General features: G+C 47.5%; 1 protein-coding gene and 1 long non-coding RNA gene across 3 annotated transcripts in view; one reads left to right on the forward strand and one right to left on the reverse strand.

Moving 5' to 3' along the window:
* The window catches only part of CXXC4 (CXXC finger protein 4), a 247,222-nt gene that overhangs the window by 14,486 nt on the left and 210,732 nt on the right, over positions 1-22,004 (reverse strand). The gene's annotated exons all lie outside the window — the stretch shown is intronic.
* LOC311435798 lies at positions 1,785-19,624 on the forward strand. Its single transcript, XR_014692409.1, has 4 exons — positions 1,785-3,213; positions 10,582-10,811; positions 14,015-14,268; positions 19,402-19,624. It is a non-coding gene; the product is annotated as an uncharacterized lncRNA (long non-coding RNA).

Consider the following 22,004-nt stretch of genomic DNA (forward strand, 5'->3'; position numbering starts at 1 on the left):
GGTCACGACATGTTGGGAACCACAGCAACACTTACGTTTGGATACCACAAAAATAAAAAGCTTCACTCAGCCCAGACACGAGGTCTGTTTTGGCTCCTACAAAACCAGGCACCTAGTTCTTTGAGAGATTTGCAGGGAATTGTTTTCCTGCTGGGTTTTCCTTTGCCCCATATCAGTTCAATAAGGATGGCAGAGGACAAGCTGGCGGGCCGCCTGTCCTCGCAGCCACAGGTCCTGCAGCTGCAGTCCCACCGCATCCCCACGCGGAGCTGTGCAAGCCGTGGATTAAAGCCAGGATGCATCCCAGCAGCATCTCCTTTACCAGCCACCAGCAGGAAAATAAATAAGACATCCCACCGGAAGAAAAGAGAGTGATTTCACGTTTACGCTTCCAAGGGAAAAGGGAATTTGAAACAAACAAAACATCTTTTTTTTTTTTTTTTCTTTTTTTTTTTTCTTTCCCTGCAGAAACTCTGCCTCCTGTCAAAGCAGGATTGTAGCGACACCGAGGGCTCTGTGCAGAAGTCTTCTGTTTGCCTCTGCATTTGATTAGCTGCTTGCGTCGCGTGTTTTAATTTCCTGTGGTTGAAGCACATTGCTGTCATGGTGATAGATGCTGGAGAAAGGAGAAAAATAAATAAATAAAAGTTCAGAGCACTTTTGACCAAGTCTGCACTAATTAGTGCATAAGGCAAACAGACAAACGTTTTCTGGGATTTGTGTCAGCCGGATCCAGATTCCTCCTCTGCCTCTCAGATACAGCAAAACCCTTTCTAGAAACTGAAATAAAGAAAGACGGCAGATGGTGCTGGGAATACTCCGAGCACGAAGCCTCCATTCAGAGCCAGATATTAGTAAGAAGCCACCCAGTGAACAGGCACTGCCAGGCGGCGAATACTGAGTGAGATGGCAGTGGAGAGGTGAGGAGGATGCTGTTGCAGAAGGACAGGTGATGGGCTCAGCAGAAACCACTGAGGGCGAGATGCTCTGAGCATCGTGAGGACAGCTGATCTAGCAGGGCTGCGTGGAAGTGGAAGGGGAAGAGACGAGGACTGTCTGGCTGCTGTGTGGGACAAGGCAAGGGCTTGGGAGGATGGAGATGAATCTTGTTGACATCGCCTGCAACGCCAAAACAAATGGCGAGGTAGCACTCTTCTCTTCTGGATGTTTTTAAGAGATCAACATAAAAGTAATTGAAGTTAGCACAGGGCTCAACCAAAAGCAGCCTAACAGTTTTAAATGCGTAAAACAAAGACTGTGCTCTGAAAGTGAGGAAAGAACTTTTCTGTTTGTCAGTGGGAAAGGGATGCATAAAAATAGCTCTTTTCCCAAACCAACAAAGAGTTATTATTTATTGTAGAGCTTCTACCACAAGCCATCATCATCCCCTCCTGGCTGACTTTCCTGCAGAGATTCAAAGACACAACACGTATCCTCCAGCCATGTAATATTGCTGCTGTTGTGCTGGCTATGTACTTCTGATCAAACTTTCTTTGATCAGAAAATTAATCTTAACTGGAAATAGAAAACTAAAGGGATATTTACTGGACACAGACAATATTAAATTAGCAGATGTTGAGTAATTTTTTCCAGGGCACCATTTTTTCCTCAGACAAACACAATCCCAACTGAGGCTATAAAAATAAATTCTAATCTCAGTGATAGCATCTCCTGCCATATTGCGCTCCCACCTGTACACGCATTGCCATGCAAATTGGCCCAAATACAGCCTTCCTTTCAGCTAAACGACTGCCTACCCGTGACTCGAAATGGATGCCGATTGCCTGATACCTCGTGGCATGAAATTTTGGTCTTGCAGAGTCTAGCCTGTCAGCGTTGACTTTAACAGCATAACTATCCACCATGGTAACTGAACCGAAATCCAGTCGTTCACGAATGGCCCCACCATCTTATCTGGGTACCTGCTGCACCGTCAGCTGTGGTATATATCCTTTACATACCATATCTCCTTTCCTCCTCACCACGGGTGGTCCAGTGGCACAGGAGGGTTGGGGCAGCTGACAAAGAGCTGAGAAACTGCTGAGGAAGGGGAAAAGAGACACTCGCAGCCTACAGAAAGCTGTGCTGAGAAGGGGAATGCAATGTGTGGAGGCCAGCACGGCCTGCCCTCGTTTTGTGCCCAGACAGCCCTGCCTGCAGCAGATGTGCTTGGCAAACCGGCAAAGCTGAGCGCACCAGTGAGAGCAAATTGGATGGCTGTGAGGAAAAATACATTTTGCTGTGGCTGCACCGCTATGAAAATAGCCTAACGTGCCTATGGGACTGCCCGTGAGTGTCTAACTAACACAGCAGGCCGGAGAGAAAGGTGTCAATTTGCTGTGGCACAAGGGACGCATGCAGCAACTGGCGGCAAAGACGTGAACGTGAGAGGCTGAGTCCATCCCTGCATCTGCTGCAAGGTTCAGGAGGAAACAGTTCAGCACTGAAGAAGCAGTTCAGCTGGTGTATTTGTGTGCCTTTCCCAGCACACAAAAGGGTTTATGTTGGGGAGCTGTTGGTGCTGCTGCGGGGTAACACATACCCCAGAGGTGCCGTGGCCAAAGCACCTGAGGTGGGCCCCAATGCCACGTCCACACCAGCTCAAGGAGCAGCCTGCTGGGCAAGAATAAGCACCTTCAGAGCAGGTCAGCTGCTCCTGGTGTTGTTCAGAGCAAGTTTGGAGCTTCAGCAACCAAATTCTGCCTCAGATTCCCTGCCCGTGTCCTCTGTGATGTGGCTGGGGCAGCACGGGCCCAGCCAGAGAGCAAGCCTCTTCGCGATACCTGGGCACCCTTCTGCTTGCCACGTGGAAATGGCACACAATTGGACTTGAAGCGCTTCAGGACAGCTCCAACGAGGAGAAATCCCCACCAGAGGACTAGCTGGGAACCCTGCTTCTGCTGAAACAAAGCGAAGGGCCTACCACAGCTCCATCCCGCCAGTGCTGCTCTGCCTACCTCACCCGTGAGTCCTGATCCGCATTTCCTCCTGTTCTCAGATGCAGAAGGTTCGGGAGAGTTTTCTCCAAGGCCACAGCTATCATCGGTCCTATAAATGATTGCAGTGGCACCAGCTCCTGTCCTTGACTGTGCTTCTTTGTCAAGCGAGGCAGCGATAGCAATCACTCTGGTGTTTAGCAAACCCGCAGATCACTATTGCCAATCTTTGTATAAACAAGAACTAATTAATCTTCACCGCATCTCTCTAAAGAAGGTAGGTATTATCATTTATTATCTCCCCTGTTTTACAAACACAAACTGAGATGGCAAAACAAAACAAAACAATAAAATGGTTTGCTGAGGGCCAAGCAAGATAAACACGTTGCGGGCAGCGAAGATGGTTTTTCTCAGTGGGAAAAGGCAGAGGGCGAGATCAGCAGGCTTTACCTTAATGCAGATAATGAAAAATAGTTGTCGGATTAAATAGATACCTACTCTATGAAATGGAGGCTTTCCGCTGTGAGAATGAGTAAAACAGCAGCCAGAATATTTTACTAATTTTATTCCCTGCAAAATAAAAAGGCGAAGGGCCAGTGCAGCAGCTGCACGCATTTGGTTTTGGTTTCTAAAAAGAGCGCAGTTCCCATTTAGGCTTCAAAGTGGCCGCCCTGTCAAAAAAGCTCGCTGACATATTGAACCTCTTGACATTTTGATTTTTAATTTATCCTGAAATATTGCAAAGGGATCAGTTAAGTGCTCAACTTCATTTTTCTTTCAGCCTGCTGCAGTCAGATGGCGTGGAGCTGTATCTTTAAAATCTTGCCCCATTTTGTGCGTAGAAGGGACATGGAAAATTGGCTTTCTGTGAGTGCAGAGGCAAGAAAGGATATAGAAAGCTTGCTGAAAAAGAACTGAAAATTGCCTGCTTCGCCGTAGCTTTGTCTCAGCGAGATGCTCCTTGTCTGCTGCAGAAATAGCAGTCGCTTCCTACTTTGTTACTGCGTGTGTAAAAATTACACTGTCCATTTTAAGAAACTAATTATGAGTGCAGATTATTTTCATATCTGGTCAAATGATGAATAATGATTGCTGCGCCATATTCTTGCAAAGCACTTTAAACTGATTTGAGTACATAAGCCTGATCTTTTAAAAAATCTTAACAAGAAGTAGCTGAAATTACCCTTAAAAAAAAAAAGGCACTCAGGTGGCAGGTCATTTCCTAGCTGTAGGAGGCAAGAAGGGGAAAGGCAATAAAAGCAAGGGGAGAATTTCCTGGGAAGGAGCTTGAGAGACATCCAAAGGGAAATCCCTTACAGCCTCCCAGCTCCAAGCAGGCAAATAACTAGCATTAAATTGTCCTTCAGCTCTTCAGCTCGCTTTTTCTTTTCTTTCTTAGGAAAGAGCCTACACAGAGTGCAGTGCCCTGAATTTAGTCCCTCTTTATATTATTTGATAAACGCCTTTTCCATATTTTTCCTCTAAATCCCAGGCGCCAGTTGCTCGCATCCTAAAGTCTCCTCCAATTAGGCAGCTTAGTTAAAGAGCAGTCTCTGAAAGTTGCCTCTCTTCTGGGTGGGCAGAACACAAGGGCAAACAGCTTGGAGACAGATTTATGCATTACCAAGGGACGAGAAAAAGAAAAGCAAAGCCAGGAGGGCTCAGAGCAAGCCAGTGATGCCTTGTGCTGCTCCTGAAGCCACGGGAAGAAGCAGGGATGGCTCAGCATGTGGCGGTATCTGCGGTGCAGGACTCGGCGTGATTTACAGAAATACAAAGAAGGGGTTGTCAGATGAACCAGAGGTGTGCCGTTGTTTCTGGAAGTCATTAAGCATATCGTTGAGAAGGGAGCTGGACCTGTGGAAACCTAAATGAAAAAGGGTTCATTGCCAGGCCACATTTGGGGAGCATGGGGTGAACCCAGAGACAATACCAGCACGAGATGGGGACGACAAAAAGGCACCACTGCAGAAACACGGGGGTTTTCCTGGCTTCCTTTTCATTCATCTAGCTCAAGAGGAGTCAGGTTTGCAGGCAGGCTGTCTCATTGAAGTTTAGGACAGATTTGTATTGATTTGAAGTCAGAGTATTGCCGAACTAAGTGAACCTGCAATAAACTAATTTTATGCCAAGTTAAGCCGCTACAAAAAAATCTCGCAGTTGTTAAAATGAATTGGCATTTAAACAAAGTAAGCATAATTTGATAAAACTTCACTGAGAAGATGAGGCTACCCATATTGTGGCCCGGCAAGAGCGTTTGAAAGAGTTATTTGTATAATTCTTGCCACACAGAAAAAAAACCTCTGGATCTGAATCTGCAAAGCAATGCCAAGTAAAAAGGGTTTTATGAACAGATTTAAAAAAAAAAAAAAGTATCCTGATTACAATTTGAAGGCCTAGCTCTAATTCTTTGACTAACATAATTTTCTATTATAGTATAATTCACTATTCAGAAAGAGTAAGGTAGCAGATAGTGTCTAAAGCCAAGACAAAACTACAAGATGGCATGTAAAATAACTGTAATTAAACAATCAAATGTAGCAATTAAACATGAATGATTCTTTATTAGGCTGAATGAGGATGCCAAACAAGGCTCCACAGGTGGCGAGTTTATTCCCCCATGCTCGCTGGTGTTTTCATTAGCAGCTCTTGGCACAGCCAAGCACGCGGATCTCCGTGTGCCTGTAAGAGCCAGCCCACACGGAGGTACTGCTCAGACCCAGGAGGATGTGCAGAGATCTGGAAGGACGGGATTAAAGGACAGCGTGGTGGGAAAACCAGGCGAGAGAATGGTGCTGCTGCTGCTGCTCTCCTCCAGCAGCAGAGGCAATGGCGCGCTGCCTTCGGCGCGGGGCAGCGTATTTTTGAAGAGATTAACTGGGAAGAGCTCGCAGGAAAGCACCAAAGGTGATAAAGGATTTGGAAAACAAGACCTGCGAGGGAAAGGCAAAGAGAGCTGGGCGTGTTTAGCCTGGAGAAGAGCGGGCTGAAGGGACGCATAACTGTCTACCAGCACATTAAGGGACATTATAAAGAGGATTGGGACCAATTCTCATTAGTCAGTGAGGACAGAACAGGAACTAATGGATCTTAACTGCAGTAGGCAAAAAGTAGGTTAAACATTAGGGAGAGTGTAATTCTGGGCTGGACCAGGTAATGGAAGAAGAGTCCTGGGCAGTGTCAAGAGAGCTTGGGCAGTGGGCACCAGCCTGGGGGTGCCAGGAGAGACCAGACACCAGGCCCCCCAAATCTGTGGGGAAATCACCAGGAGTGACGGAGAATGTCAAGCCACTCTGCCCTTGGTTCCCCACTCCTACTAAATCAGGCTGCCCAGAGCCCCATCCAGCCTGGCCTTGAGCGCCTCCAGGTATGGGGCAGCCACAGCTCCTCTGGGCAGCCTGTGCCAGGGCCTCACCGCTCTCTGAGGGAAGAATTTCTTCCTGATACCTGATCTCAAACTACCCTCCTTCAGCTTAAAACTTGCACCTCCACTGGCAGAGATGCCCCCAGGCTGCATCTGCTGGGAAAGGATCCCTGGAGCATCTGGAGGAGCAAAGCTCTCCTCGCCCCTCAGCCCGAGCTGAGGGCTGGGTCACCGCCCTCCTCCACGGCGCCTTGTCGTTTTCAGTGCCACATCTGCTTAAGGTCCTCTGCAAACAAGTGTAGCTTAATTAACAGCATTAATGTGTCTGCCCGGGCACGTGCTGTTTCATTTGCCGGAGAAGAGGTGGAATGGTTTCACCTGCACTGACTCGGAGATGGATTTCAGCTTCACCTCCTAAAACCCTGTGACCTGAGCAGAAACACACGCTTCAGAAAGCAACACAAGGCATAAAAAAGGCGACTTGCACTGTTTGCACCGGTGTGCACGGGCAGTTCTCCCAACTTCTGTGACACCTGAGGCTTGGTCTCGTTTTGCTGAAGATCTCCCTTCACTTTTCTGGGCTTTGGGCTAAGGCACAGTGTGCTGTGGTGCTGGATGGTTTGAAGAATCCAAGAGCTGGGAGCCTATGAGGGGCTGCGAGGGTCGGCTGAACTGCAGCCATGCCAAATCCAAGCTCCTTCTGCTCCCCATAGTGCAATATTCACCCGTCGGGGTGCAAGACCTGAAAGTTGCTCTTTCCTTTACATATCTGCCAAGTCTTTATTTACCATCCTGGATTCTGTGACATCCTGCCAAGCATCTAAATCAGTGCGCTCTCTCGTGCCGGTGCCGGTGTTTCTGCAGAAGATGGATTAATCTTTTTTTTTTTTTTTTTTTTTCCCCCCGCTGATCTGGGACTTTGGGGAGGAGGCAGATAGCAGACTAGAGGGGATTTAAGCCTTTCTCTTCACCTTTAAAAAAAAAAAAACACAACACACACACACACTGTGCAGCATTGCTCTCCCAGGAGTAGGCCCACATGATTACTGCAGCCACAGCCACATCATCAGAGCTACAGAGCTCGGCGTTGTAGATCATCAGCCTGCTGTCACGGCCGTGATGTATGATGGAAAAAGCCATCCATCTGCGAGCGCGCGGCACAAAGGGCCGGGGCTGCAGCCACGCAGCGTGGCAGGGGCGACGTGCACAGCACCGAGCGCTTCCCGACCCGAACGGACGGACGTAAGCGTGGCAAATTGAGCCTCGTTAGGAGGAGCGGGGAGCGTGATCAAAGCTGCTCCCTCCCAGGTCTCCAAGATGGCAAAACGCAGGCGTGCGCGTGGCTTCAGAAGCGACGCCTCCGAATCCGGCTCCTGCTTCTTCCGCATGCACACCTCTTTCCCTTAAAGCTTACATTTGATTTTCTTTCCCGGTGTAAAACCTCAATCATATTTACACCAGCTTTAGGATCTTTACAGACAAAGACGTTTAAGGCTGTGAAATCTTGGGAGAAGGTGAAATGACATGGTGGATCAATCAGCTGATGCTTCTTCCCTGCACAGCAGGGGACTCCAGCAAACCTCTTGTATTTCGTGCGGAGACTCGGCTCTGACTGAATTTTTCCTTTGGCACTATAAGAGCAGAAAGATATTAAATAAAAAAAAAATAAAAGAGTGAGCGAGAAGGAGCAAGCATGAGCGCTTCTGCATGGCTCCAGGTTTCTCAACGAAAATGAACCGCTGGTTTTCCAGGGCTGAACCCATTTCACGTGCATTATTCCGCCCTGCCATCCTCAAAAAGAGTGGGCGCAGAGAAGGTTTACACCTAAATAAAGTAAAATTAGAAAAAGGAGTAGTGTGTGCAGATCACAGAGCCGCTCATGTAGGAGCAGGTAGCCCAGTGGCTCCACCTTTTGAGCCGCAGCAGGGGGATCAGTCATTTAATTTCAAATAGCTACAAAGCAATTTTCAAAATATGTACCTCGCTGAAACATAACACCCTTGAAATACCACATTCTTGTTCATTAATGGTAAATTATGGCACATATAGCCCGCTGTTATTGAGAATTTAAGTCTGGAGGCCTTTGACAAACACATCCTCTGCTCGTGGGGAACGTGGTGGGGCACTCTGATACTTAAAAGCGTTTTGCTCGCATTTCACATACTTTTCAACATCTTATTTTTATTTAGAGAAAAGATTAATTTCTGTACTTTGCCACTAATGTTACTGTTTTTAAAATCTTTTCATGGGGAGCTGTCAGGAAAACATTTTAGTTTGGAACAGACGTTCTTTCAGTTTTTTTTTCATTCATGCTTTTCTCTTAATAAATATCTGAGTCAATCACAGATTTCTGTTGCTGCTATTTTCCTTAAGGAACCCAGCTGCTGTTTCTTTTCTTTTTTTTTTTTTTCTCTCTTTGCTTGCCAAATCATCACTCACGGTATGGATGAATTTCTTCGTAACCATTAAATGTGTTTTGCAAAGCCAGCGCGGGCACCCAGCTTGAACTTCCCCAGGAATTTCCCTACGAAGACGAGGGGCTTTGCCAGGTGAGGAGGGAGAAGCCCTTCCACCAATGCACCCGAATCCCTTGGCTCCATCTGGCACGGGAGAGGTGTATGAAAGGAAAGCAGTGGCCTAGGTGATTCCAGGTCTTAAATCCTTCTTCAGGGATCTTCGAGTGGATGCATCAGTGCCGTCTGAAGGAAAGAAAACATCTGCTGCAGTGCAAGTGGCAAGCTTTGCTCTGGAGGGATCCGTACGACTGTGTGTGGCCGTGGCTCAAGAGGGCTTTTCAGTTTTTCTGCTTGAAATTCTGTCCTGTTTTGTGCTTTTTTTTTTTTTTTTTCTTAAGCTACTTTATTTGGTGCCAAGTCCTGAAAAGAAAACTGTGGGAGAAAAGTGCTCGATGAAAGAATTATTTTTAGCTTAAGTAGCCAGGCCAGCAGTTTACGAAGCCGACAGAGGCACAGGTTGCACTCTCCAAGACACTCGACCAGCCATGGGCGGAGCTGTCTCATTTGATTCAAGAACTGAATTTGGGGCTTGAAAACTTCCCCCGTGGATCACTGTCCGAGCGTGGGATGTGTCTAGCAAAGCCTGAGGGGATGGTTCCCTTTGTGACAGCTGACGGAGACGAGAGGACAGAACTGCCCAGGTAATTTTGGCCTGCCAAATCGTGATGGAGGGCCGATACGCCACCACACCGACCTCCAACGCACCCTCACCCCTGGTCCCCTGGCCCTACATGAGATGTCCCCACCTCCTGGGACTGTTTAAGCCATCCCCTAATCAGTTATCAAGTGTTGTCCTCGTGCAGATCCTTGGGAATAAGTTATTTAGGAGGAGATGTCCAGGGCAGGTTGCTGCCTTTGACAACAGCATGGGAAGAGCAGGTAACGGACTGATAATGTGTGTGTGTTTATCAGCAAAGGAACAAAAAGGAAGAGAAGCACCCCTCAAAAGATGAGAACTATCTCAGGAGTCAGAGTTGCAGAGTCTCGTGAGGCAAAGGGGTGTCACATCCCATCATTTTATTGCTGTGCAACATTCCTCTCCTAAAGCAAAAACACACAAATGCAATTCACCGTGCGAGCATTAGAAAGATAAAGCAGAAAGAAGTATTTAAAAAGGACAATAGTTAATAAAAATGTTATCAGACCCCCTTTAAACTTTTAGCCTTAAATAGACCTGTGTATAATTAAGAATCAAATCTAAGTCTTGCTAAATTATCTAGGAGGTGAACTTCCTATTTGTGCTGCACCCTCCGTAATGTGATTTGTGTTGCTTAAATGATGCCCTCCTCCACCCTATTTGAGTGTTGTGATTTTAAGGCTGGAGCAGCTATAATTAAAGAGCGTTTTCAGAGTGAGCATAGCACTGTGCAGCGTAATGTGACATTCAGAATACATCAGCATCACTTTACACGGGAGTTCTGATTATTTTTACTTCAGCCCTGTCATTCATCCCCAAGGAAGCTCATCTGCCTCAAACCGTGGTGTCACACCTAGTTCGTGCCATTTCCCCCCTCCTTACAAACCTCTATCAATTTATTCGTGTGTTTTGTGTGCTTAATTCTTCGGGCACAGATTTACTTTTATTTTCCAGCTAATGATTTTACGAGCCCAGTGCCTCCTCCAAACAGTCCCCAAATAGGGCAGCTCATCAACGCGAACGTGAGCCACGAGCAGCAGACAGTACCATCCATTCACATAGCAATGTATGTCTCTAACAGGAAGAGAGGCTTTTTTTTTTAATTCTCTTTTTTTTTTTTTTACATAGGATGCCAGCAGGAACTGAGACTGCTCTTTGATTCAGCGATAATGAGTGAACATTGCACCAACGACATTAACATTTCGCCGGTGGTATGAAAAAACACAAGACTGTTCTTCTGAGTTCAGAGTTAGGCCCCCAACGCACACTGATTTCCTGAAGCTGGAGCACTCCGAGGCTGCTATTGATGTGAACAAACATCTTGGCAATTTAGCAAAAGATGACATCAGGCATGAAAGGTAAATGCAGGGCGGGTGATTACCTGTAAACGTTCCTCCTGGAGGATCTTCTTCTCAGAAGCACATTAACCCATCTTCCCCATCTCTTTCCCCGGCTGCAGGTGAAATCAAATTTTCATAAGTTTCTGCCAGATCAGCTTCATTGGGAAGCTCTGGAAATTTATTAGGAGCACGGTTGCAAGGTCTTTGTGGAGGCACTGTGCTGCCGCATACCGTGTCAAACTATTATCCAGGCTTCCTGCTGACTGACGCTGCTGGAGAAGGCTGAACTTTGGCTTCAGGGGAGGCAGCGAGAGGCAATTTGGTCTGAGCATCGCGGCGCTGCCAGGAAGGAGGCTGCGGTTTTCATCTCTGAGGCCACCGACAGGGGCTGTGGCGGTTCAGGCAGGGGCTGGAAGTCACCTGGAGACCTTGGGCATCTCAGTGACTGTGTGCCTTATCCCAGTAACAAACCTTACCGTTTTCTTTCTGTGTGTTTGTGTCACACCAGCCACAAGTTCCACATTTTTATGACACAACGAGACAGGCCATCTCTGAAGAGTTAGTATCTTAAAGATGGGAGCCCAGCCATCCTGCATCAGCTGCAGCTGCAGGTAGCATGTTGTCACTGTGAAACACTCCTGTCTGGCAGCAGAGGCCCTGCACCCTCCTGGGTGCTTTCAGATGCTGCTAGCAGAGCTCTTCATCAGCATCTCTCGTACTGAAACCAGGTCTTTTGCTCATGGGCTGCCTTCAACAGGCTAACACGGACTTGCACAGCATCTTGCTAACTACATTGCTGTTATCCAAGCTATTACAAGCAGCCGGTCCATTTGAGCTTGTCTTCCCCTGCGCAGAGGACGGGGAGGAGGTGGCTCTATTTGTATTGTAGTCATTAACAGGGAAGAACCTGAGCTACCAGCATCGACAGTTTCCCAGTGTTGAATTAAGAGAAATGGCTGTCCACTTTTTTCCTCCATAAAGGATGCACTTAAGCAATTTTTGGTACATTTTCCTTCTGTTTTTGATAAGAAAAAATAGCGTTCTCATTCTCCCATTAGAAACTATTATATAGCAGCTAACACATTTACGGCCAGTAAAAGCAAGCACATCAGTTAACATTTTGCTGGCCAAGTCTGCCACTGCAGAAACAACAAATTATTTTTAAAATTCAGGGACAAAAACGAAGCCCTCTTTCAGTTCCTAACACTTTGCTGACACCAGCGATGCAAAGATCCTCCAAAGTCCTACAGCATTTTCCTTCGGTGGCTCCAGTTTGTTTGCCATCGAGGAGCTCAGCCTCCTTGCCCAAGGGATGTGGGATGGAGAAGCGCTCTGCAACGTGCCCCCTTGGTGAGACAGCACTGGTACCACGTTCAAAGAGCACCTCCAAATCCTGTGTGGGTACCAACCTAATTTTCTTTCCCTCCCCCCCAGCCCGCAGCTCTTTATACCACTCGTTCCCTGCTTCCCTTTTGTTAATTTATTATACGAGGGCAGCAGCACACACGGCAGATTAAAATCACGAAAGCAAGGCTCATTAGGATTCTATGTCCTTTGAGTGGTACGTAAAAAAATTCCGTGTGAAATGTCATGAAAGTAGATTTGGAAGTTTTGACAGATGTGAGAAAAGGAGAAATGTTTGCCATTTGTCTTAATGACACTTTAGTACGTTTGGAGAGCCAAGAGAAAAAAAGAAAAAAAAAAAAAAAAAGCCACCCAGCAACAATTCTGGAGGTATGTGAGCTGCTTCCAAAAGCGATGCTGGGGTTGAGAGCACGCCTACGGGTATCAGGGAGCCTGTTCCTTTGCACCAACCGTAAAAAGGATCAGCAAACGGGGTAAAGTAAGGGAATATCATAACTTTCTATGCCTTGTGCTGTGGCTAAGCTGGCCGGTATGCCCCTCCCCACGAGACTGCAGCAATTAGTACTCCTCAAATGCATCCAGCAGCACAAACAGAAACAGGCAAATATTTTAGGAGCGTAAGAGAAATCATTTGCATGTAATTACCAACCCAGCTGAGACAATTCTTTTCAGTGGCATATCTGGACAAAACAGTCTTTGGGTAAAATCCAGCTCTGCTGCGCTCAGACGCTAAGTTGCTGCCACCCTGAAATTGTCTGATAGGGTTTTGAGTTCTGTTCGGGTGCTGCACAGGGCAAAGCAGGGGTCGTGGACACACCGATTTCTTCTGATTCCTAAGCCTGGCAGCTGGATCTCCCAGGTTCACGATGGTGTGATGGGAAAACAAACCCAGAAAAAGTGTTTGGTGGATAACTGGTGCCTCTGACCTGGGGCCAGTGAGTGCCAGTAGAGGTACAACAGGGCTTAGTGTGCCTCTGAGACAAAAAATTCCCCCCCAGTCTTTCAAAAGAACCTGAATTTTGAAATCAAATCATGGCATTACAGCCAGGAGAGGGGGACAATTAATGCCAGCATCTGCCCCAGTACAGAGAAGTCCAAATGGAAAAAAAAATACGGTTTCAAAGAGGGGAAGCAGTACCCTGGAGGAGGAGTGGGTTGCAGGGGGGGAAACAGGACTTGTTTTTCCACATGCCAAAAGTTTTTTGTAACCTCACTTTTGTGATTCAGGGTTTACTGAGTCTAAATTTCCAGGCGTAAACAATGTGATGGCACAGCAGTGTGCTGATTTGAGTTAGAAATGGGAAATGCACAATGCCTTATCGCGAGGAACTCGTTCTGTCTGAGCTATTCACGGCAAGGAATCGATTTGTTGGATTTAGCCCCTTCTCCTGCTCGTGCATTGTCCTGAAAGCCATCACAATTTCCATGAATACGTCCACCGCTCCGAATTATCTGGCGAGCCATGCAAACATATTCCAGGCTGAATTGCTGGGGAGCTGCTCGCCGTGATTGCTGCTCAGAGCGGCTGATATCGAAAGCAGAGCCATTGCTCCGCGGGCACGTAGCTCACCTGGTTTGTCAGCTCCCCCTTCGCATCAGCACGGCTTGTTCATGCCAACAGCCAGTTGCTAGGACTTTCCCCTCCATCCTTCGTTTGCCTCCAGCTGCTTTCTAGAGCATGATTTCCAGGGGCAGAATTTCCTGGCTGCTCACCGCAAAACCCCATCCGCGGTCAGGGCCACCGGGCCAGCCCGGGAGACTGACTGGCAATATGACTCTGGAATAATAATAAAAATAATGATAAAATAATAATAAAATAATAAATACAGTTCCTTTGTGCTTTTGTTTTGCTACAGAGAGAGCACCGCACAGAGCTGACGTGAAGTTTGCATAATTAACGCTGCATCGAATCTCTTGCTATGGGAAACGAGGAAAAGCCACGCGAGGTGTGGGCACAGGCTGTCCTCCTCACTCCTTCTCTCGAAGCCACCTTGCCCAGGTCTGCCCAAAATCTTCCACACCACAGCCACTGAGCGTGAAAACAACTGCTGGCAGGAGTGAGCCCGCACCAGGCCCCACGGCGATATCACTTTCATCATCTGTGGCGTCGGTAAGAATTCCTACCCAGGCTTGCGCCGGGTGCGTTTTTATTTGCAGCTGTGCAAGCTGTGGTTGATTATTCAGAAAGGAAAGAGGCTGCACGTAAAGCCAGCACGGCAAAGCACTGAGAACAGGGCAGGCTGTTGAGGGCAGACACGGTTAAAATGCAGCTGCCACACAGAGAAATTGGGAAGCCATCATGTCTATAAACGTCTCTTCCAGTACTTTTTACTAATTTCCTTGCAGATCCCACACCAATGTTTTCGATTTAGGTAAATAAAAGTGATGCAAACATCTAGATTATTTTTATCTCCGCAGCACTTCAATCTAATTCATTAATTTATCACATAACAATTAGCGGTTATTATGCAAGTCCTCACTTGGCAGATGAGCAATTCCAGGCTCTTGTGAGAGGTGAGCCTTTTACAGAAGCCCTGTATCTGCTAATCCATCTTGCAGCATGCTACCATTACAGGTTACTTTTGCCTCTCATATTTCTCCTGTTTTAGCAAAAGCCACGTCGCCGGGAAGCGTGTTCTTTCACAACCCACAGCGGTATCTGGGCCTACAGCAGCCTTTTGCAAAAAAATGTTTGTGGGTTTGGTTGTGGTTTTTTGTTATTTTTTTCCTTTTTCCTTAGCATTACTGCAAGAAAAATAGACGGCCTCAAACCCAGAATGAATAGGAAGGCCCCCATGCGATGTGAATGATGCCGAATTCTGTCCTTCTGTGGGTGCAGCGATGTGAAAAATAGGAAACCTGCACCGCCTGACCCCAAGGGCCCCCTTTACATCTGCGGATCCAAACGCAAATAAGACGTGCTGGAAAATGCAAGTACAAGCTGTTCGGAATGGAAGCGAAAAAATCAACAACAGCACTACGTTTTTAATTTTCTATTGCTGATGCGTGGTTATTTAAAATAAAACCTTCAGCTGGAGTGTGGGAAACAAAGAATGGGCGTGCTGCATGCCAGCATCTCCCTGCCCCTGATGCAGGACATGAGGCCAGGTAGCCAAAGGGGCACGGACCAGAAGATGCTCACTGGGTACCTCTTTAGGAAAGCCAGCATCCCGCTCTGGCTGGCAGTCTGGGCACAGCAATCCCGTCCTCCTGCGGGCTGAGCTGCTCCCCACATAACCCTGGGTCCTCTCCCAGCAGGCTGTGGATGGAAGAACCGGCGTTTGGTGCATTTCACGGTTTAATCAGGCTCTGCCTCCAAATATTAATGGCATAAATAGAGTTATGGACTATGAAGCACTTCAAGAGGTCATCCAGCCCGTTTCCTTGATTTAAGGCTGCATTAGTCGCAGTATATCACTCCTGCCAAAGAGAGATGCAATCTGCTCTTAGAGATCCTCAGCAATTGAGATTTGACAGCCTCCACAGGCTGTTGCCTCACCGTCATTATCATTACAAAGTCACTCCTTGATGCCTAACTCGATTCTTCCTCGCGGCGATTGAAGACCACGGCTCCTTCCCTTGCCACCAGCGATGGAGGAGATTACTCCCGGCTTCCTTGCAGCGGCCTTTCATGCTTGTGAAGATTTGCACGTCTGCTCCATCCTCATCTCTGTAGGCTAAACACAAACGCAGTCCTTTCCTGGTGGCAGACCTCTTCCTCATCTCACTCCGTACGGGTACGTGCAGGCGAACAAAATCAATGCGGGCACAGAAATTGGGGAGAAAGCTCGTGGCTGAGCGCAACCGCCCAAGAGAAACTCTAATGTGCTACCTGGCATTTACACAGCAAGTTGTGCAACTATTTACCAAGCGCTCGGCACACACAGTTTTTAACCATGGCAACCTCTGTATCACGCAGCCCGCATGCATAGACAGCTGTGCCAAATAAACAGGCAACAGACTTGAAATAGCAGCACACTACCGTCTTAATTGTTAGCCCATTGATCTTGTATCAGGTGTAAATAGAAAACTCAGCCAGCACTTCTGGAGGCTGAGAAAAGAAAGATGAATCTTAATCAGTCCTGATAAAAAAAAAAAAGGGCACCGTACGCAGATTGTGCAATGAAAGGTACTGCAAAAGTTGCTTCTTTGCTGAAAAATTGTACCTCAGTTACCTAGAAAATATATATATCAGCCCAAATGTGCAGAAAAAAAAGACAAAAAAAGTTGTGACTGATGTGACAGCCACCTGCTGTTACAGCCTGCTTTTGCTGCTGTACTTGTTGTGCATATGTCCCAGCATTAATGATAATGGACATGCTGCTGGTGACTCTGCCCACAGCAATACCAGCCCCTCTGGTGTCCCAAGGGCGTTTTGGTGATGCCAGCTGAGCATGGAGCAGCTTTAAGGGTGGTTTCTGAGCTTGTGCTATTCCCTTGTTAAGAAAACAAGCAGCATTTTCTGCGTTGTGGACCGTGGTTAGGGCAGGTGGCACCTGTGGCCTGGTGGCAAAGCCGCTCCTCGGGGTGCAGTAACGTAGCAGGCATCAAAGAGAAGGTGGGAGGCAAGGTTATCTTCCCAAAAGATGGTTTGATCCGAGGTGATTTTGTGAGAGCAGCGTGAGCAGGGATCAGCAGATTCATGCTGCTGGCTCAGAATTCATCATGAGAACAAACTTAATAATTGTGGGCTCTAAAAACCACGAGCGCTGTAGGTCTTTCATAATTGAGAAAACTTGGTGTAAAAGTGCACACGGGCTCAACAGGCACACTTGACAACGTGGGTTGTGCACATGATACGTACTTGCAATGTGCCAAACAACCTTCAACACAAAACCGGCAGATTTTGCCTCAAAATGAGCTCTCTCTGCACAGCAGGCTGGCAGGGCACAGGGTGGCTTTCCCCACGTCCCCGCCTGAGTGCCACGAGATGCCAGAGCAGGGAGATGGAGGCAGACAGCCCCACGTTCACCAGCCACAGAGACAGGGCAGGGGGACACAACATGTCCTGCATAAACCAAAGCATGACCAAATGGCACAGAGCCGTGTGAATGTGGAAGGTGAGGCCTGCTCTCTGTCCCGAAGGAAAGGCCACGCCACCAGGACGAAGGGATACTGCATTTTTGGGGGCCCCACGGCATTTTACCACCCGCTTCGACCCTCCTCACGCCACCTTTCCCCCCCGCCAACAGGCAGCGCGCTCCCAGTTTTAATTTTTGAAGGGTTATTTTAAAACGCCCAGCACAATAATTCCCTTTGAACAGCAGGGCCACGTGGGCTCGCGCCTGAGAGCCTGAACAGCAGCTGCTGCAGAAAATAACCTATTCATTAGGCTTCCAAGGACAGACGGTCAAATTACTCAATACAAATAATTTATCTGACAATTTTCTCTTCGCGGGTCATCTGCACGCGGGCCGCTTCTCACCGGCACTAAACTATTATTCCTTTTTTTATTATTATTTTGCATAAAAATATGTTAAAAGTTGGGCTGCCGGGCTGCCCCATGCCACTGACAGGCCCCAGGCTGTCTGCGGGCAGCACAGTAGAGGTGGGCATGGGGGAGCTGGCCCAGGAGGTGTGAAGTTATTGTCTTTTGCTCCCCACGAATATATTTTCTGGGGGTGGAGAGAAAAAAACGAAGCCCTTGGCAGTGTAAATGGATCCCAAATGTAAAGGTGACCGGGTTCTTTCCTCAGGCTGAGACAGACAAACAAATATAGAAAAGCTGGTATCTGTTGGCTGTTTAGCAAGTTTACATTCCATTTTCTCCTGTCATGCTGACACAAATTATTTGCTCTTGTGTCTGGATTGCTATTTGCCAAGGGTGTAGTGACTACCCTCAGCCTTTCTTATTTGATTAACTGCCTAAAAGCCGCAGCTCTTTCGGAAAGCTCCCCATCGGGCGTCCCAGATCCTGCAGAGAGCAGCAATTCGTTTCTTCCCGTGCACGGCTGGGATCCACTCATCCTCCACGCCACGCCGTGCCACTCAGCAGCACCAGGACGAGGCGTGGCGAACCAGCAGGGCTCCGTGACGCCGTGGGACCCCCAGCACAGGTGGTGCCAAGTCCATTAAAAAACAAACAACAAAAAAAAAAAAAAAAACAAAACACAATTTCCCTGCCTGTGACAGTGCCTGCGTGTCAGCCTGGGGTGCGATGACTGATGGCACAGCTGCTCCTGAGGCCGCCGCCGGAGATCTCTAATTTAATTAATGGCTTTTGGCACGTGTGTAACATCAGTCCCATGGCGCCCAGCCTCTGGCTCTGCTTCCCTCCGTGCAAGGCAGAAGTGGAAGCGCTCGGACCTGGATTTTCCCCTCAGCTGGCAGCAAGGGGAGACCTGAAATGGTTAATGGTGCCTGCTCAGCCCAGATCTTGGGAAAAAATAAAACAACCAAACAAGGTTTCTCCTGAGCTTTTCTGAAATCCAGAGAACTCAGGAGAACCTGGCAAAAATATGTTCTCGGTTGAGATGCACTGGAGGGTGGTTTTCTTTTCTATCGTGGTGCCTTTGGCCCTTGTCAGAAGTATGGGGTGTACTGCCAGGGTACAGAGCAAGACAGCAGCTTAGAGAAAAGTTAGCTAAAATGTCCCACCTCTGCTCCAAAAAGTCCATCCAGATTTAGAGACCGTCTGCACCCAGATCTCCTGCGCCTCAGCCACGACTACAGAGAATGGCCAAAATACCAAAGAAATTAGAACTAGTCTGGGGGAAAAGCTGCCTGGGGAGGGCTGTGTGAACGGGGCAGGTAACTCAGTGCCCTCACCCAGTGATATCTCTCCTCCAGGCCAGGAGCTCCTGGTCCAAGCCAGAGCCAGGAACAGAGGCAGTTGTATAGTGAAAATAAAAAAAACAAGGCCAAAGAGAGGAAAAAAAAAAAAAGAAAGAAAACTCAGAGAACTTTGTTCAGCTCCCAGAATGGTCCCCAGATGAATGGATTTGGGATAAAGGGTAAGCATTTTATTTGCCTCAGCATGCCCTGCAGCATTTGTCCGTCATTTTCTTTGAGATGCGCCAGGCTTGCTCAGCTCCAACACTTACTGGCAAAAATACTCCTCTGTCGTGTTTTCCTGGAATATTTCACATATTTCACTGCAGTCAGGCATTTATGAGGAGCATTTCCTTCTGCTCACCAACTTGTTCATCTTTGGACCGGGTTTTAAAAATAGCAAGATTCTACCTTTTTTTTATTATTATTATTTTTGTAATCCTTCCCTTGCTGTTTCCTTTTCGTTCCCCAGGTACAGCTAGAGAGAAAGCAATCCTCCTTTGTCTTGGACCGAAGCCTTCTGCTTGAGAAGAGCCGTGCTGTTCCCCCCGAGCCCAGGCTGCGCCTTGCTGCCTCGCCTCCTTGCTCCAGGGAAAGCCCCCGCCACGCCGTGCCCCCAGCGCCCAGACGGCAGGTAATGATGCACGGATGTGCAATGAAATTTCAGAAATGCGCACTGACTTTTTAGAGATATGCCAACCGGCAAAGAAAATGAAAAAAAAAAGGAAGTCTAACATAAAATAATTAAAAAAAAAAAAAGGGTTCTGGTGAGGCCGCACCTCGAGCGCTGTGTTCAGTTTCGGGCCCCTCACTACAAGGTGTGGGAGCTGGGGTCGGCCTCTGCTCACAGGTAACCAGTGATAGGACCAGAGGGAATGGCCTCAAGTTGTGCCAGGGGAGGTTCAGGTTGGCAATGAGGAGACATTTCTGCTCAGAAAGAGCAGTCAGGCATTGGGACAGGTTGCCCAGGGAGGTGGTAGAGTCACCGTCCCTGGGGGTGTTCAAGGAAAGGTTGGACGTGGTGCCTGGGGACATGGTTTAGTGGGTGACATTGGTGATGACCAGATGATCTCGGAGGGCTTTTCCATCCTTAATGATTCTGTGATTCTATGAAAAGAAACCAGACTTCACCAGTATTGAAACCTTGAAGCCCTTAATGCTACCAGCTCTGAACTGCACTCTGCTACAGCACAGTAACTTTCCCAACCCCTTTTTTTCATAATTTACCACCAAAATGTGACTGGATTTTTGACCCAAAAGACGGTTTGCTTTTTATCAGTCTGTTGTTAGCCTTCTGGACACCCACTGCCTACAGCCCGTGAATGTTTCGTGTATAAGGTTTTTATAGGTTTTCTTATTCGAAAAGCCTTATAGAAAGATAGCTTTGGCTGTATGGTGACCTGGCCAGAGTACATGAGATTCCCACCATGAGGACACCATGAAGATACCACCTCCCACCACCATGTTGTGCTTCTACAAAGACAAGGTGATGGGTGTAAATCCATAAGCAAGTCAACAGAAACATGCACAGGCTGCCTGTGCTTGGAGTCACGTTTTTCATTTTCCTATAGATGTAGGTATTTCTGGCTGTGCTGTGCGCTGCACGCCCCAAGATTTGATATCAAATGGATATGCAAGTTGAAATAGCCCCACAGCATCTCGAGTGTGCATGCAGAAATATGTGCACGTTATGTAAATACATGAGAGAATATGTATATGTGTGGGGATATATATAAGGGAAATTTACACATCTCATATTTGCACCAGACCCCTTTTTTAACATGTCCTCCAAGTAATTTTGGAGGGTAAATCCATATGCAAGTGTGTGTATTGACCCGATTTACGTACACAGGGCTGATGGAGCAGCCAGCACGTACGCAGGCGTTGTATAGGTTACAGGCTGCACACAAATAAATGCTGGGGGCTGGATGGTGGCGGTGAGACACAGGAGGGGCAAAGAGACCCTGTGGGTTCCCTTTGTTAAAGGGGGTAGGGGAGAGTGCGTTGTGGCTTCTCCAAGGCTGCAGGAGAATTGTTATCGGACAAAATATCTAGAAAGTTTCTTGTGTGGCTCTCAAATGGTCTTTCAAGAAAAAAAAAAAAAAAAAAAAGAGTATTATTTACTTTGTTCCAGAAATATGTTAAGAATTTAAAAGTAATCCCTGCTTTATAGATACAGTATACGGACTCCTTTTACATACATATGCTGTAAAAGCAAAAATATTTTATATCTTATTCAAATCTATAAAGTATCATTACAGAAAATTGTTACTTTTATTACTCAACCTGAACTTTTATGAATGCCTACTCCATTAGATTTATACACTGACTTCTTAGAGTTAGAAATGACACTATAAAGCAGAGGAATAGCTGGGATATTTATTTGAAAGGCTGTATTACAAATTACTTTCCGATAACAACTCTTTTTCTGCTCGGCTCATTATGTCATTGCTCCCCAGCCTTTCTCCTCATGCGAGGCATGAAATGGCAGCTCCCAGAGGCGCCTGGGTGACCTGAGTGATCCTCAGAGACCCTCGGAGAGCTGGCAGAGGTGTCCCCAGCAGACACGTGCCACCCCACATAGGGTGTCCTGCTCTGGGCTGGTCTTTTACTTATGCCCCTCAGACATGCACACTCACGTAGACCTCCCACATGTCTGTCTGGGGTGTTGCAGGCGAGGAAATGTGCGTACAGCACACAAAGGCACATCCACCACGTCCCAAAACCTCTGCCCCCTGCACGTGCTTCACTTAAAGCTGCATCTGTGCTGCGGGACCTATGGGATTTCCACTCCAGACCGTGGAAAAGAGCATTCCTGCCATGCTTCTTACCAAATGTTGTGGGGCTCCGCATGTTCAGGTGCCCTCCCACCTGCTTGTGCAAGTCCTGGCCATGCCTAAGGTCACAAAAGCAGGCACGTGTGGTCCCAGCACCCAGATCCCACTCCAGGAGCCGCCCTAATCCACCCCGACACACGAGCAAGCACAAAGCAACACCAACGAGCACCTGGGTGAAAGCAGGAGGGTCTCCTCGTGTGCCTGGACACGGTCCTCAAAAGATAAAAGCGTTTGTTGT

This window comes from Aythya ferina, assembly GCF_964211825.1.
Source record: "Aythya ferina genome assembly, chromosome: 4".
Lineage (NCBI taxonomy): Eukaryota > Metazoa > Chordata > Aves > Anseriformes > Anatidae > Aythya > Aythya ferina.